Source organism: Pristiophorus japonicus, unplaced genomic scaffold (genome assembly GCF_044704955.1).
Source record: "Pristiophorus japonicus isolate sPriJap1 unplaced genomic scaffold, sPriJap1.hap1 HAP1_SCAFFOLD_42, whole genome shotgun sequence".
NCBI lineage: Eukaryota > Metazoa > Chordata > Chondrichthyes > Pristiophoridae > Pristiophorus > Pristiophorus japonicus.
Window position 1 is genome coordinate 715,721 of NW_027254090.1, and position 15,138 is coordinate 730,858.

General features: G+C 45.1%; 14 non-coding genes across 14 annotated transcripts; all 14 read left to right on the plus strand.

The window, feature by feature from the left end:
• Window positions 1-24: 24 nt before the first annotated feature.
• On the plus strand, window positions 25-113 carry trnar-ucg (transfer RNA arginine (anticodon UCG)). Its single transcript is given in 2 exon segments — window positions 25-61; window positions 78-113. It is a non-coding gene; the product is annotated as a tRNA-Arg (tRNA).
• A 245-nt stretch (window positions 114-358) lies between these two features.
• trnas-gcu (transfer RNA serine (anticodon GCU)) lies at window positions 359-440 on the plus strand. The gene has a single exon. It is a non-coding gene; the product is annotated as a tRNA-Ser (tRNA).
• Window positions 441-2,360: 1,920 nt separating this feature from the next.
• On the plus strand, window positions 2,361-2,449 carry trnar-ucg (transfer RNA arginine (anticodon UCG)). The gene is given in 2 exon segments: window positions 2,361-2,397; window positions 2,414-2,449. It is a non-coding gene; the product is annotated as a tRNA-Arg (tRNA).
• Window positions 2,450-2,694: 245 nt separating this feature from the next.
• Window positions 2,695-2,776, plus strand: trnas-gcu (transfer RNA serine (anticodon GCU)). The gene has a single exon. It is a non-coding gene; the product is annotated as a tRNA-Ser (tRNA).
• A 1,927-nt stretch (window positions 2,777-4,703) lies between these two features.
• Window positions 4,704-4,792, plus strand: trnar-ucg (transfer RNA arginine (anticodon UCG)). Its single transcript is given in 2 exon segments — window positions 4,704-4,740; window positions 4,757-4,792. It is a non-coding gene; the product is annotated as a tRNA-Arg (tRNA).
• Window positions 4,793-5,037: 245 nt separating this feature from the next.
• On the plus strand, window positions 5,038-5,119 carry trnas-gcu (transfer RNA serine (anticodon GCU)). The gene has a single exon. It is a non-coding gene; the product is annotated as a tRNA-Ser (tRNA).
• Window positions 5,120-7,047: 1,928 nt separating this feature from the next.
• On the plus strand, window positions 7,048-7,136 carry trnar-ucg (transfer RNA arginine (anticodon UCG)). The gene is given in 2 exon segments: window positions 7,048-7,084; window positions 7,101-7,136. It is a non-coding gene; the product is annotated as a tRNA-Arg (tRNA).
• Window positions 7,137-7,381: 245 nt separating this feature from the next.
• On the plus strand, window positions 7,382-7,463 carry trnas-gcu (transfer RNA serine (anticodon GCU)). The gene has a single exon. It is a non-coding gene; the product is annotated as a tRNA-Ser (tRNA).
• A 1,928-nt stretch (window positions 7,464-9,391) lies between these two features.
• trnar-ucg (transfer RNA arginine (anticodon UCG)) lies at window positions 9,392-9,480 on the plus strand. The gene is given in 2 exon segments: window positions 9,392-9,428; window positions 9,445-9,480. It is a non-coding gene; the product is annotated as a tRNA-Arg (tRNA).
• A 245-nt stretch (window positions 9,481-9,725) lies between these two features.
• Window positions 9,726-9,807, plus strand: trnas-gcu (transfer RNA serine (anticodon GCU)). The gene has a single exon. It is a non-coding gene; the product is annotated as a tRNA-Ser (tRNA).
• Window positions 9,808-11,735: 1,928 nt separating this feature from the next.
• Window positions 11,736-11,824, plus strand: trnar-ucg (transfer RNA arginine (anticodon UCG)). The gene is given in 2 exon segments: window positions 11,736-11,772; window positions 11,789-11,824. It is a non-coding gene; the product is annotated as a tRNA-Arg (tRNA).
• A 245-nt stretch (window positions 11,825-12,069) lies between these two features.
• Window positions 12,070-12,151, plus strand: trnas-gcu (transfer RNA serine (anticodon GCU)). Its single transcript has one exon. It is a non-coding gene; the product is annotated as a tRNA-Ser (tRNA).
• A 1,928-nt stretch (window positions 12,152-14,079) lies between these two features.
• On the plus strand, window positions 14,080-14,168 carry trnar-ucg (transfer RNA arginine (anticodon UCG)). Its single transcript is given in 2 exon segments — window positions 14,080-14,116; window positions 14,133-14,168. It is a non-coding gene; the product is annotated as a tRNA-Arg (tRNA).
• A 245-nt stretch (window positions 14,169-14,413) lies between these two features.
• Window positions 14,414-14,495, plus strand: trnas-gcu (transfer RNA serine (anticodon GCU)). The gene has a single exon. It is a non-coding gene; the product is annotated as a tRNA-Ser (tRNA).
• Window positions 14,496-15,138: the final 643 nt, after the last annotated feature.

Below are 15,138 nucleotides of genomic sequence, written 5' to 3' on the forward strand. Positions count from 1 at the left end.
AACACAATGAATGTGGCTGGCAGCGGCCGCGTGGCCTAATGGATAAGGCGTCTGACTTCGATGACAACCGCAAAGTTATCAGAAGATTGCAGGTTCGAGTCCTGCCGCGGTCAACTTAGCTCGCTACGAGACATTTTATATTCTTTGTTGTGATTCTGCCGAGAAACCAGCCATCTGTTCCAGTCACTCACCTGAAGTGAAGGAAGGCTGTTTGCTCAAAGAATCTCATGGCAAGTTTTCATCATTGTCGATCTGCATGCACGGGCAGAGCAAGCTGTGAAGTGGACTTTCTTGCACATTATTTCTGTTTGGATACAAAAAGCAGGAGATTGAATGGCTGACGATATCTTATAGCAGAGACGAGGTGGCCGAGAGGTTAAGGCGATGGACTGCTAATCCATTGTGCTCTGCACGCATGGGTTCGAATCCCATTCTCGTCGTCGTTGGCTTGCAGGTTAAACACTTTTTGACATTCACATTTCATCTCATCTCCAAATTCCCCTTTTACTGACAGGGATGCTGTACTTTCCTCATGTCATGTCTCAAATTAATAATATATTCGTCAAAAGGAGAACAGTTGCAGTACAATGGCGAGGGGCACTAATTCGATAGGTATCTGAGAGACAGCACATGCACGATGGGCCATCATATCATTTCTCACCACCGTCAGAATCTGAGAGCTGCGCTTTTCACTGTCGGCGGCTCGTTGGTCCACGGTTATGATTCTCCCTTCGGAATGATCACATTTGAAATGCGAGAGTCACGGGCCAAATCCCGGACGAGCCCCGCCATGTTTTACTCAAAGTTCCGCTTCTAACAGCCGCTCGACATGTGAGAAAACAGACGTATTTCACGTTAAAACGTGTGATTTTACGCCGATGTTCCCTCAGCATCCAAATCCCAGAGCAAAGTGAAACCCGCCAAACTGAGTAAAGTTAAAATATCTCAGAGGTACTCGGCTCTGTGACTCGTTGGATAACCGAAAGCCTTGTTTGGTTCCGGCCGATACTTGATCAGTATATCTTCCTGTCTGTACGCATAAGTTCACCTCAATTGGGATAAGCATACATTCAGCGTCAATCTCCACCTCTGCCCTGAATATGTGTGCGTCCTGGTTCTCTAGAGCTGAAAAGATGAGAGAAGCTGCTTTTTGAATTCGTCCCTTGGCTGCCGAATTCAAAGCATACAGGAAATCAATCCGGGCTGGCAAAGCTGCCTGGTCTGATTAAAAGGCGGTGACAGCCTATATTGTAAGCATGTTCTCGTCTTCTGGCCTCATCATTAGGTTCAACGTATCGGATGATAAGCATCGCTCCCATTGTCTGGTAATGGTTCTGCTATTCACACTAACACTTCCTCTGGACCACCCTTTGTTACGTTATTGCCCGATTACCACCCACTTTGCCTTTCTCCATTGTGCCATGTATTATTTAATTACTCCTTCGTTCCGCTGCATCACAAACGTTCCCATTTGACATTTCTCGCTGCGTATTTTTTCCAGGCGCTATTTTTGTTGAAAACATCTGTAATCTTTAACTTTTTCCTGAAATATCGGAATTATTATCCGACAGAACGTGAAACCGGATTCTTCCTCCACAAAATCTGCACGACCTGCCGAGTTTTACATATTTATCTGTTTTTATTCATTCTATTTCCGTGTCCCTTTTAAGGGGATTTGCTGTCTGTCCAAGATCATTCTCTGTCTCTGTAAAATGGTGTGCTATCAGACCCTCATCATTCTGTGTCTGTTTCAAAGGGATGTGCTGTCTGTCCCGGATTTCCAATTTGAAATTTCAAAACCTGGCTTTGGAGGTTAAGGAATATTAGTTTGTTCGTGTGTTTCAGACTGGGCTGGTTTTACGTCCTTCCCTGTCTATCACCTGTGGCTTCAATAACAGTCTCTGCGCCGCGTGGTCCTGAGCCCCACTGCACAATTGCCTTCAGGGATGATCGAAATCTCACTTTATTCTTTTAAAAGGGAACTGCTGTCAGTCAAGGGTCATTCTGCATCTGGGTAAAAGGGATGTCCTTGCAATCCCGGATCATTCTGTGTCTGTTTAAATGGGCTGGTTGTCAGTTCCGGTTCATAATCTTTCCCTTTAAAACGGATTATCTCATAAACCCGGGTCATCCTGTATTGTTTGAGAAGGAGTATGATTTCAGCTGCAATGACCGAATTGTTAAACTATAGTGTTCCAATTTACATTGGGGTTGCCTGCGCCGGTGCGCACCCAGATCGCAGTGCATCTGTTCATTCACTCGAAATATGCTCATCTTTTCCTAAATCCACTCCTTGATATTGCAGTTGCCCCGAATTTGCTCGCAATATATACAACAACACAATGAATGTGGCTGGCAGCGGCCGCGTGGCCTAATGGATAAGGCGTCTGACTTCGATGACAACCGCAAAGTTATCAGAAGATTGCAGGTTCGAGTCCTGCCGCGGTCAACTTAGCTCGCTACGAGACATTTTATATTCTTTGTTGTGATTCTGCCGAGAAACCAGCCATCTGTTCCAGTCACTCACCTGAAGTGAAGGAAGGCTGTTTGCTCAAAGAATCTCATGGCAAGTTTTCATCATTGTCGATCTGCATGCACGGGCAGAGCAAGCTGTGAAGTGGACTTTCTTGCACATTATTTCTGTTTGGATACAAAAAGCAGGAGATTGAATGGCTGACGATATCTTATAGCAGAGACGAGGTGGCCGAGAGGTTAAGGCGATGGACTGCTAATCCATTGTGCTCTGCACGCATGGGTTCGAATCCCATTCTCGTCGTCGTTGGCTTGCAGGTTAAACACTTTTTGACATTCACATTTCATCTCATCTCCAAATTCCCCTTTTACTGACAGGGATGCTGTACTTTCCTCATGTCATGTCTCAAATTAATAATATATTCGTCAAAAGGAGAACAGTTGCAGTACAATGGCGAGGGGCACTAATTCGATAGGTATCTGAGAGACAGCACATGCACGATGGGCCATCATATCATTTCTCACCACCGTCAGAATCTGAGAGCTGCGCTTTTCACTGTCGGCGGCTCGTTGGTCCACGGTTATGATTCTCCCTTCGGAATGATCACATTTGAAATGCGAGAGTCACGGGCCAAATCCCGGACGAGCCCCGCCATGTTTTACTCAAAGTTCCGCTTCTAACAGCCGCTCGACATGTGAGAAAACAGACGTATTTCACGTTAAAACGTGTGATTTTACGCCGATGTTCCCTCAGCATCCAAATCCCAGAGCAAAGTGAAACCCGCCAAACTGAGTAAAGTTAAAATATCTCAGAGGTACTCGGCTCTGTGACTCGTTGGATAACCGAAAGCCTTGTTTGGTTCCGGCCGATACTTGATCAGTATATCTTCCTGTCTGTACGCATAAGTTCACCTCAATTGGGATAAGCATACATTCAGCGTCAATCTCCACCTCTGCCCTGAATATGTGTGCGTCCTGGTTCTCTAGAGCTGAAAAGATGAGAGAAGCTGCTTTTTGAATTCGTCCCTTGGCTGCCGAATTCAAAGCATACAGGAAATCAATCCGGGCTGGCAAAGCTGCCTGGTCTGATTAAAAGGCGGTGACAGCCTATATTGTAAGCATGTTCTCGTCTTCTGGCCTCAACATTAGGTTCAACGTATCGGATGATAAGCATCGCTCCCATTGTCTGGTAATGGTTCTGCTATTCACACTAACACTTCCTCTGGACCACCCTTTGTTACGTTATTGCCCGATTACCACCCACTTTGCCTTTCTCCATTGTGCCATGTATTATTTAATTACTCCTTCGTTCCGCTGCATCACAAACGTTCCCATTTGACATTTCTCGCTGCGTATTTTTTCCAGGCGCTATTTTTGTTGAAAACATCTGTAATCTTTAACTTTTTCCTGAAATATCGGAATTATTATCCGACAGAACGTGAAACCGGATTCTTCCTCCACAAAATCTGCACGACCTGCCGAGTTTTACATATTTATCTGTTTTTATTCATTCTATTTCCGTGTCCCTTTTAAGGGGATTTGCTGTCTGTCCAAGATCATTCTCTGTCTCTGTAAAATGGTGTGCTATCAGACCCTCATCATTCTGTGTCTGTTTCAAAGGGATGTGCTGTCTGTACGGATTTCCAATTTGAAATTTCAAAACCTGGCTTTGGAGGTTAAGGAATATTAGTTTGTTCGTGTGTTTCAGACTGGGCTGGTTTTACGTCCTTCCCTCCCTCCTTGTCCATCACCTGTGGCTTCAATAACAGTCTCTGCGCCGCGTGGTCCTGAGCCCCACTGCACAATTGCCTTCAGGGATGATCGAAATCTCACTTTATTCTTTTAAAAGGGAACTGCTGTCAGTCAAGGTTCATTCTGCATCTGGGTAAAAGGGATGTCCTTGCAATCCCGGATCATTCTGTGTCTGTTTAAATGGGCAGGTTGTCAGTTCCGGTTCATAATCTTTCCCTTTAAAACGGATTTTTTCATAAACCCGGGTCATCCTGTATTGTTTGAGAAGGAGTATGATTTCAGCTGCAATGACCGAATTGTTAAACTATAGTGTTCCAATTTACATTGGGGTTGCCTGCGCCGGTGCGCACCCAGATCGCAGTGCATCTGTTCATTCACTCGAAATATGCTCATCTTTTCCGAAATCCACTCCTTGATATTGCAGTTGCCCCGAATTTGCTCGCAATATATACAACAACACAATAAATGTTGCTGGCAGCGGCCGCGTGGCCTAATGGATAAGGCGTCTGACTTCGATGACAACCGCAAAGTTATCAGAAGATTGCAGGTTCGAGTCCTGCCGCGGTCAACTTAGCTCGCTACGAGACATTTTATATTCTTTGTTGTGATTCTGCCGAGAAACCAACCATCTCTTCCAGTCACTCACCTGAAGTGAAGGAAGGCTGTTTGCTCAAAGAATCTCATGGCAAGTTTTCATCATTGTCGATCTGCATGCACGGGCAGAGCAAGCTGTGAAGTGGACTTTCTTGCACATTATTTATGTTTGGATACAAAAAGCAGGAGATTGAATGGCTGACGATGTCTTATAGCAGAGATGAGGTGGCCGAGAGATTAAGGCGATGGACTGCTAATCCATTGTGCTCTGCACGCATGGGTTCGAATCCCATTCTCGTCGTCGTTGTCTTGCAGCTTATCCACTTTTTGACATTCACATTTAACCTCATCGCCAAATTCCCCTTTTACTTACAGGGATGCTGTACTTTCCTCATGTCATGTCTCAAATTAATAATATATTGGTCAAAAGGAGAACAGTTGCAGTACAATGGCGAGGGGCACTAATTAGATAGGTATCTGAGAGACAGCACATGCACGATGGGCCATAATATCATTTCTCACCACCGTCAGAATCTGAGAGCTGCGCTTTTCACTGTCGGCGGCTCGTTGGTCCACGGTTATGATTCTCCCTTCGGAATGATCACATTTGAAATGCGAGAGTCACGGGCCAAATCCCGGACGAGCCCCGCCATGTTTTACTCAAATTTCCGCTTCTAACAGCCGCTCGACATGTGAGAAAACAGACGTATTTCACGTTAAAACGTGTGATTTTACGCCGATGTTCCCTCAGCATCCAAATCCCAGAGCAAAGTGAAACCCGCCAAACTGAGTAAAGTTAAAATATCTCAGAGGTACTCGGCTCTGTGACTCGTTGGATAACCGAAAGCCTTGTTTGGTTCCGGCCGATACTTGATCAGTATATCTTCCTGTCTGTACGCATAAGTTCACCTCAATTGGGATAAGCATACATTCAGCGTCAATCTCCACCTCTGCCCTGAATATGAGTGCGTCCTGGTTCTCTAGAGCTGAAAGGATGAGAGAAGCTGCTTTTTGAATTCGTCCCTTGGCTGCCGAATTCAAAGCATACAGGAAATCAATCCGGGCTGGCAAAGCTGCCTGGTCTGATTAAAAGGCGGTGACAGCCTATATTGTAAGCATGTTCTCGTCTTCTGGCCTCAACATTAGGTTCAACGTATCGAATGATAAGCACCGCTCCCATTGTCTGGTAATGGTTCTGCTATTCCCACTAACACTTCCTCTGGACCATCCTTTGTTACGTTATTGCCCGATTACCACCCACTTTGCCTTTCTCCATTGTGCCATGTATTATTTAATCACTCCTTCGTTCCGCTGCATCACAAACGTTCCCATTTGACATTTCTCGCTGCGTATTTTTTCCAGGCGCTATTTTTGTTGAAAACATCTGTAATCTTTAACTTTTTCCTGAAATATCGCAATTATTATCCGACAGAACGTGAAACCGGATTCTTCCTCCACAAAATCTGCACGACCTGCCGAGTTTTACATATTTATCTGTTTTTATTCATTCTATTTCCGTGTCCCTTTTAAGGGGATTTGCTGTCTGTCCAAGATCATTCTCTGTCTCTGTAAAATGGTGTGCTATCAGACCCTCATCATTCTGTGTCTGTTTCAAAGGGATGTGCTGTCTGTCCCGGATTTCCAATTTGAAATTTCAAAACCTGCCTTTGGAGGTTAAGGAATATTAGTTTGTTTGTGTGTTTCAGACTGGGCTGGTTTTACGTCCTTCCCTCCCTCCTTGTCTATCACCTGTGGCTTCAATAACAGTCTCTGCGCCGCGTGGTCCTGAGCCCCACTGCACAATTGCCTTCAGGGATGATCGAAATCTCACTTTATTCTTTTAAAAGGGAACTGCTGTCAGTCAAGGTTCATTCTGCATCTGGGTAAAAGGGATGTCCTTGCAATCCCGGATCATTCTGTGTCTGTTTAAATGGGCAGGTTGTCAGTTCCGGTTCATAATCTTTCCCTTTAAAACGGATTTTCTCATAAACCCGGGTCATCCTGTATTGTTTGAGAAGGAGTATGATTTCAGCTGCAATGACCGAATTGTTAAACTATAGTGTTCCAATTTACATTGGGGTTGCCTGCGCCGGTGCGCACCCAGATCGCAGTGCATCTGTTCATTCACTCGAAATATGCTCATCTTTTCCGAAATCCACTCCTTGATATTGCAGTTGCCCCGAATTTGCTCGCAATATATACAACAACACAATAAATGTTGCTGGCAGCGGCCGCGTGGCCTAATGGATAAGGCGTCTGACTTCGATGACAACCGCAAAGTTATCAGAAGATTGCAGGTTCGAGTCCTGCCGCGGTCAACTTAGCTCGCTACGAGACATTTTATATTCTTTGTTGTGATTCTGCCGAGAAACCAACCATCTCTTCCAGTCACTCACCTGAAGTGAAGGAAGGCTGTTTGCTCAAAGAATCTCATGGCAAGTTTTCATCATTGTCGATCTGCATGCACGGGCAGAGCAAGCTGTGAAGTGGACTTTCTTGCACATTATTTATGTTTGGATACAAAAAGCAGGAGATTGAATGGCTGACGATGTCTTATAGCAGAGATGAGGTGGCCGAGAGATTAAGGCGATGGACTGCTAATCCATTGTGCTCTGCACGCATGGGTTCGAATCCCATTCTCGTCGTCGTTGTCTTGCAGCTTATCCACTTTTTGACATTCACATTTAACCTCATCGCCAAATTCCCCTTTTACTGACAGGGATGCTGTACTTTCCTCATGTCATGTCTCAAATTAATAATATATTCGTCAAAAGGAGAACAGTTGCAGTACAATGGCGAGGGGCACTAATTCGATAGGTATCTGAGAGACAGCACATGCACGATGGGCCATAATATCATTTCTCACCACCGTCAGAATCTGAGAGCTGCGCTTTTCACTGTCGGCGGCTCGTTGGTCCACGGTTATGATTCTCCCTTCGGAATGATCACATTTGAAATGCGAGAGTCACGGGCCAAATCCCGGACGAGCCCCGCCATGTTTTACTCAAAGTTCCGCTTCTAACAGCCGCTCGACATGTGAGAAAACAGACGTATTTCACGTTAAAACGTGTGATTTTACGCCGATGTTCCCTCAGCATCCAAATCCCAGAGCAAAGTGAAACCCGCCAAACTGAGTAAAGTTAAAATATCTCAGAGGTACTCGGCTCTGTGACTCGTTGGATAACCGAAAGCCTTGTTTGGTTCCGGCCGATACTTGATCAGTATATCTTCCTGTCTGTACGCATAAGTTCACCTCAATTGGGATAAGCATACATTCAGCGTCAATCTCCACCTCTGCCCTGAATATGAGTGCGTCCTGGTTCTCTAGAGCTGAAAGGATGAGAGAAGCTGCTTTTTGAATTCGTCCCTTGGCTGCCGAATTCAAAGCATACAGGAAATCAATCCGGGCTGGCAAAGCTGCCTGGTCTGATTAAAAGGCGGTGACAGCCTATATTGTAAGCATGTTCTCGTCTTCTGGCCTCAACATTAGGTTCAACGTATCGGATGATAAGCATCGCTCCCATTGTCTGGTAATGGTTCTGCTATTCACACTAACACTTCCTCTGGACCACCCTTTGTTACGTTATTGCCCGATTACCACCCACTTTGCCTTTCTCCATTGTGCCATGTATTATTTAATTACTCCTTCGTTCCGCTGCATCACAAACGTTCCCATTTGACATTTCTCGCTGCGTATTTTTTCCAGGCGCTATTTTTGTTGAAAACATCTGTAATCTTTAACTTTTTCCTGAAATATCGGAATTATTATCCGACAGAACGTGAAACCGGATTCTTCCTCCACAAAATCTGCACGACCTGCCGAGTTTTACATATTTATCTGTTTTTATTCATTCTATTTCCGTGTCCCTTTTAAGGGGATTTGCTGTCTGTCCAAGATCATTCTCTGTCTCTGTAAAATGGTGTGCTATCAGACCCTCATCATTCTGTGTCTGTTTCAAAGGGATGTGCTGTCTGTCCCGGATTTCCAATTTGAAATTTCAAAACCTGGCTTTGGAGGTTAAGGAATATTAGTTTGTTCGTGTGTTTCAGACTGGGCTGGTTTTACGTCCTTCCCTCCCTCCTTGTCTATCACCTGTGGCTTCAATAACAGTCTCTGCGCCGCGTGGTCCTGAGCCCCACTGCACAATTGCCTTCAGGGATGATCGAAATCTCACTTTATTCTTTTAAAAGGGAACTGCTGTCAGTCAAGGTTCATTCTGCATCTGGGTAAAAGGGATGTCCTTGCAATCCCGGATCATTCTGTGTCTGTTTAAATGGGCAGGTTGTCAGTTCCGGTTCATAATCTTTCCCTTTAAAACGGATTTTCTCATAAACCCGGGTCATCCTGTATTGTTTGAGAAGGAGTATGATTTCAGCTGCAATGACCGAATTGTTAAACTATAGTGTTCCAATTTACATTGGGGTTGCCTGCGCCGGTGCGCACCCAGATCGCAGTGCATCTGTTCATTCACTCGAAATATGCTCATCTTTTCCGAAATCCACTCCTTGATATTGCAGTTGCCCCGAATTTGCTCGCAATATATACAACAACACAATAAATGTTGCTGGCAGCGGCCGCGTGGCCTAATGGATAAGGCGTCTGACTTCGATGACAACCGCAAAGTTATCAGAAGATTGCAGGTTCGAGTCCTGCCGCGGTCAACTTAGCTCGCTACGAGACATTTTATATTCTTTGTTGTGATTCTGCCGAGAAACCAACCATCTCTTCCAGTCACTCACCTGAAGTGAAGGAAGGCTGTTTGCTCAAAGAATCTCATGGCAAGTTTTCATCATTGTCGATCTGCATGCACGGGCAGAGCAAGCTGTGAAGTGGACTTTCTTGCACATTATTTATGTTTGGATACAAAAAGCAGGAGATTGAATGGCTGACGATGTCTTATAGCAGAGATGAGGTGGCCGAGAGATTAAGGCGATGGACTGCTAATCCATTGTGCTCTGCACGCATGGGTTCGAATCCCATTCTCGTCGTCGTTGTCTTGCAGCTTATCCACTTTTTGACATTCACATTTAACCTCATCGCCAAATTCCCCTTTTACTGACAGGGATGCTGTACTTTCCTCATGTCATGTCTCAAATTAATAATATATTCGTCAAAAGGAGAACAGTTGCAGTACAATGGCGAGGGGCACTAATTCGATAGGTATCTGAGAGACAGCACATGCACGATGGGCCATAATATCATTTCTCACCACCGTCAGAATCTGAGAGCTGCGCTTTTCACTGTCGGCGGCTCGTTGGTCCACGGTTATGATTCTCCCTTCGGAATGATCACATTTGAAATGCGAGAGTCACGGGCCAAATCCCGGACGAGCCCCGCCATGTTTTACTCAAAGTTCCGCTTCTAACAGCCGCTCGACATGTGAGAAAACAGACGTATTTCACGTTAAAACGTGTGATTTTACGCCGATGTTCCCTCAGCATCCAAATCCCAGAGCAAAGTGAAACCCGCCAAACTGAGTAAAGTTAAAATATCTCAGAGGTACTCGGCTCTGTGACTCGTTGGATAACCGAAAGCCTTGTTTGGTTCCGGCCGATACTTGATCAGTATATCTTCCTGTCTGTACGCATAAGTTCACCTCAATTGGGATAAGCATACATTCAGCGTCAATCTCCACCTCTGCCCTGAATATGAGTGCGTCCTGGTTCTCTAGAGCTGAAAGGATGAGAGAAGCTGCTTTTTGAATTCGTCCCTTGGCTGCCGAATTCAAAGCATACAGGAAATCAATCCGGGCTGGCAAAGCTGCCTGGTCTGATTAAAAGGCGGTGACAGCCTATATTGTAAGCATGTTCTCGTCTTCTGGCCTCAACATTAGGTTCAACGTATCGGATGATAAGCATCGCTCCCATTGTCTGGTAATGGTTCTGCTATTCACACTAACACTTCCTCTGGACCACCCTTTGTTACGTTATTGCCCGATTACCACCCACTTTGCCTTTCTCCATTGTGCCATGTATTATTTAATTACTCCTTCGTTCCGCTGCATCACAAACGTTCCCATTTGACATTTCTCGCTGCGTATTTTTTCCAGGCGCTATTTTTGTTGAAAACATCTGTAATCTTTAACTTTTTCCTGAAATATCGGAATTATTATCCGACAGAACGTGAAACCGGATTCTTCCTCCACAAAATCTGCACGACCTGCCGAGTTTTACATATTTATCTGTTTTTATTCATTCTATTTCCGTGTCCCTTTTAAGGGGATTTGCTGTCTGTCCAAGATCATTCTCTGTCTCTGTAAAATGGTGTGCTATCAGACCCTCATCATTCTGTGTCTGTTTCAAAGGGATGTGCTGTCTGTCCCGGATTTCCAATTTGAAATTTCAAAACCTGGCTTTGGAGGTTAAGGAATATTAGTTTGTTCGTGTGTTTCAGACTGGGCTGGTTTTACGTCCTTCCCTCCCTCCTTGTCTATCACCTGTGGCTTCAATAACAGTCTCTGCGCCGCGTGGTCCTGAGCCCCACTGCACAATTGCCTTCAGGGATGATCGAAATCTCACTTTATTCTTTTAAAAGGGAACTGCTGTCAGTCAAGGGTCATTCTGCATCTGGGTAAAAGGGATGTCCTTGCAATTCCGGATCATTCTGTGTCTGTTTAAATGGGCTGGTTGTCAGTTCCGGTTCATAATCTTTCCCTTTAAAACGGATTATCTCATAAACCCGGGTCATCCTGTATTGTTTGAGAAGGAGTATGATTTCAGCTGCAATGACCGAATTGTTAAACTATAGTGTTCCAATTTACATTGGGGTTGCCTGCGCCGGTGCGCACCCAGATCGCAGTGCATCTGTTCATTCACTCGAAATATGCTCATCTTTTCCTAAATCCACTCCTTGATATTGCAGTTGCCCCGAATTTGCTCGCAATATATACAACAACACAATGAATGTGGCTGGCAGCGGCCGCGTGGCCTAATGGATAAGGCGTCTGACTTCGATGACAACCGCAAAGTTATCAGAAGATTGCAGGTTCGAGTCCTGCCGCGGTCAACTTAGCTCGCTACGAGACATTTTATATTCTTTGTTGTGATTCTGCCGAGAAACCAGCCATCTGTTCCAGTCACTCACCTGAAGTGAAGGAAGGCTGTTTGCTCAAAGAATCTCATGGCAAGTTTTCATCATTGTCGATCTGCATGCACGGGCAGAGCAAGCTGTGAAGTGGACTTTCTTGCACATTATTTCTGTTTGGATACAAAAAGCAGGAGATTGAATGGCTGACGATATCTTATAGCAGAGACGAGGTGGCCGAGAGGTTAAGGCGATGGACTGCTAATCCATTGTGCTCTGCACGCTTGGGTTCGAATCCCATTCTCGTCGTCGTTGGCTTGCAGGTTAAACACTTTTTGACATTCACATTTCATCTCATCTCCAAATTCCCCTTTTACTGACAGGGATGCTGTACTTTCCTCATGTCATGTCTCAAATTAATAATATATTCGTCCAAAGGAGAACAGTTGCAGTACAATGGCGAGGGGCACTAATTCGATAGGTATCTGAGAGACAGCACATGCACGATGGGCCATCATATCATTTCTCACCACCGTCAGAATCTGAGAGCTGCGCTTTTCACTGTCGGCGGCTCGTTGGTCCACGGTTATGATTCTCCCTTCGGAATGATCACATTTGAAATGCGAGAGTCACGGGCCAAATCCCGGACGAGCCCCGCCATGTTTTACTCAAAGTTCCGCTTCTAACAGCCGCTCGACATGTGAGAAAACAGACGTATTTCACGTTAAAACGTGTGATTTTACGCCGATGTTCCCTCAGCATCCAAATCCCAGAGCAAAGTGAAACCCGCCAAACTGAGTAAAGTTAAAATATCTCAGAGGTACTCGGCTCTGTGACTCGTTGGATAACCGAAAGCCTTGTTTGGTTCCGGCCGATACTTGATCAGTATATCTTCCTGTCTGTACGCATAAGTTCACCTCAATTGGGATAAGCATACATTCAGCGTCAATCTCCACCTCTGCCCTGAATATGTGTGCGTCCTGGTTCTCTAGAGCTGAAAAGATGAGAGAAGCTGCTTTTTGAATTCGTCCCTTGGCTGCCGAATTCAAAGCATACAGGAAATCAATCCGGGCTGGCAAAGCTGCCTGGTCTGATTAAAAGGCGGTGACAGCCTATATTGTAAGCATGTTCTCGTCTTCTGGCCTCAACATTAGGTTCAACGTATCGGATGATAAGCATCGCTCCCATTGTCTGGTAATGGTTCTGCTATTCACACTAACACTTCCTCTGGACCACCCTTTGTTACGTTATTGCCCGATTACCACCCACTTTGCCTTTCTCCATTGTGCCATGTATTATTTAATTACTCCTTCGTTCCGCTGCATCACAAACGTTCCCATTTGACATTTCTCGCTGCGTATTTTTTCCAGGCGCTATTTTTGTTGAAAACATCTGTAATCTTTAACTTTTTCCTGAAATATCGGAATTATTATCCGACAGAACGTGAAACCGGATTCTTCCTCCACAAAATCTGCACGACCTGCCGAGTTGTACATATTTATCTGTTTTTATTCATTCTATTTCCGTGTCCCTTTTAAGGGGATTTGCTGTCTGTCCAAGATCATTCTCTGTCTCTGTAAAATGGTGTGCTATCAGACCCTCATCATTCTGTGTCTGTTTCAAAGGGATGTGCTGTCTGTCCCGGATTTCCAATTTGAAATTTCAAAACCTGGCTTTGGAGGTTAAGGAATATTAGTTTGTTCCTGTGTTTCAGACTGGGCTGGTTTTACGTCCTTCCCTCCCTCCTTGTCTATCACCATTGGCTTCAATAACAGTCTCTGCGCCGCGTGGTCCTGAGCCCCACTGCACAATTGCCTTCAGGGATGATCGAAATCTCACTTTATTCTTTTAAAAGGGAACTGCTGTCAGTCAAGGGTCATTCTGCATCTGGGTAAAAGGGATGTCCTTGCAATTCCGGATCATTCTGTGTCTGTTTAAATGGGCTGGTTGTCAGTTCCGGTTCATAATCTTTCCCTTTAAAACGGATTATCTCATAAACCCGGGTCATCCTGTATTGTTTGAGAAGGAGTATGATTTCAGCTGCAATGACCGAATTGTTAAACTATAGTGTTCCAATTTACATTGGGGTTGCCTGCGCCGGTGCGCACCCAGATCGCAGTGCATCTGTTCATTCACTCGAAATATGCTCATCTTTTCCTAAATCCACTCCTTGATATTGCAGTTGCCCCGAATTTGCTCGCAATATATACAACAACACAATGAATGTGGCTGGCAGCGGCCGCGTGGCCTAATGGATAAGGCGTCTGACTTCGATGACAACCGCAAAGTTATCAGAAGATTGCAGGTTCGAGTCCTGCCGCGGTCAACTTAGCTCGCTACGAGACATTTTATATTCTTTGTTGTGATTCTGCCGAGAAACCAGCCATCTGTTCCAGTCACTCACCTGAAGTGAAGGAAGGCTGTTTGCTCAAAGAATCTCATGGCAAGTTTTCATCATTGTCGATCTGCATGCACGGGCAGAGCAAGCTGTGAAGTGGACTTTCTTGCACATTATTTCTGTTTGGATACAAAAAGCAGGAGATTGAATGGCTGACGATATCTTATAGCAGAGACGAGGTGGCCGAGAGGTTAAGGCGATGGACTGCTAATCCATTGTGCTCTGCACGCATGGGTTCGAATCCCATTCTCGTCGTCGTTGGCTTGCAGGTTAAACACTTTTTGACATTCACATTTCATCTCATCTCCAAATTCCCCTTTTACTGACAGGGATGCTGTACTTTCCTCATGTCATGTCTCAAATTAATAATATATTCGTCAAAAGGAGAACAGTTGCAGTACAATGGCGAGGGGCACTAATTCGATAGGTATCTGAGAGACAGCACATGCACGATGGGCCATCATATCATTTCTCACCACCGTCAGAATCTGAGAGCTGCGCTTTTCACTGTCGGCGGCTCGTTGGTCCACGGTTATGATTCTCCCTTCGGAATGATCACATTTGAAATGCGAGAGTCACGGGCCAAATCCCGGACGAGCCCCGCCATGTTTTACTCAAAGTTCCGCTTCTAACAGCCGCTCGACATGTGAGAAAACAGACGTATTTCACGTTAAAACGTGTGATTTTACGCCGATGTTCCCTCAGCATCCAAATCCCAGAGCAAAGTGAAACCCGCCAAACTGAGTAAAGTTAAAATATCTCAGAGGTACTCGGCTCTGTGACTCGTTGGATAACCGAAAGCCTTGTTTGGTTCCGGCCGATACTTGATCAGTATATCTTCCTGTCTGTACGCATAAGTTCACCTCAATTGGGATAAGCATACATTCAGCGTCAATCT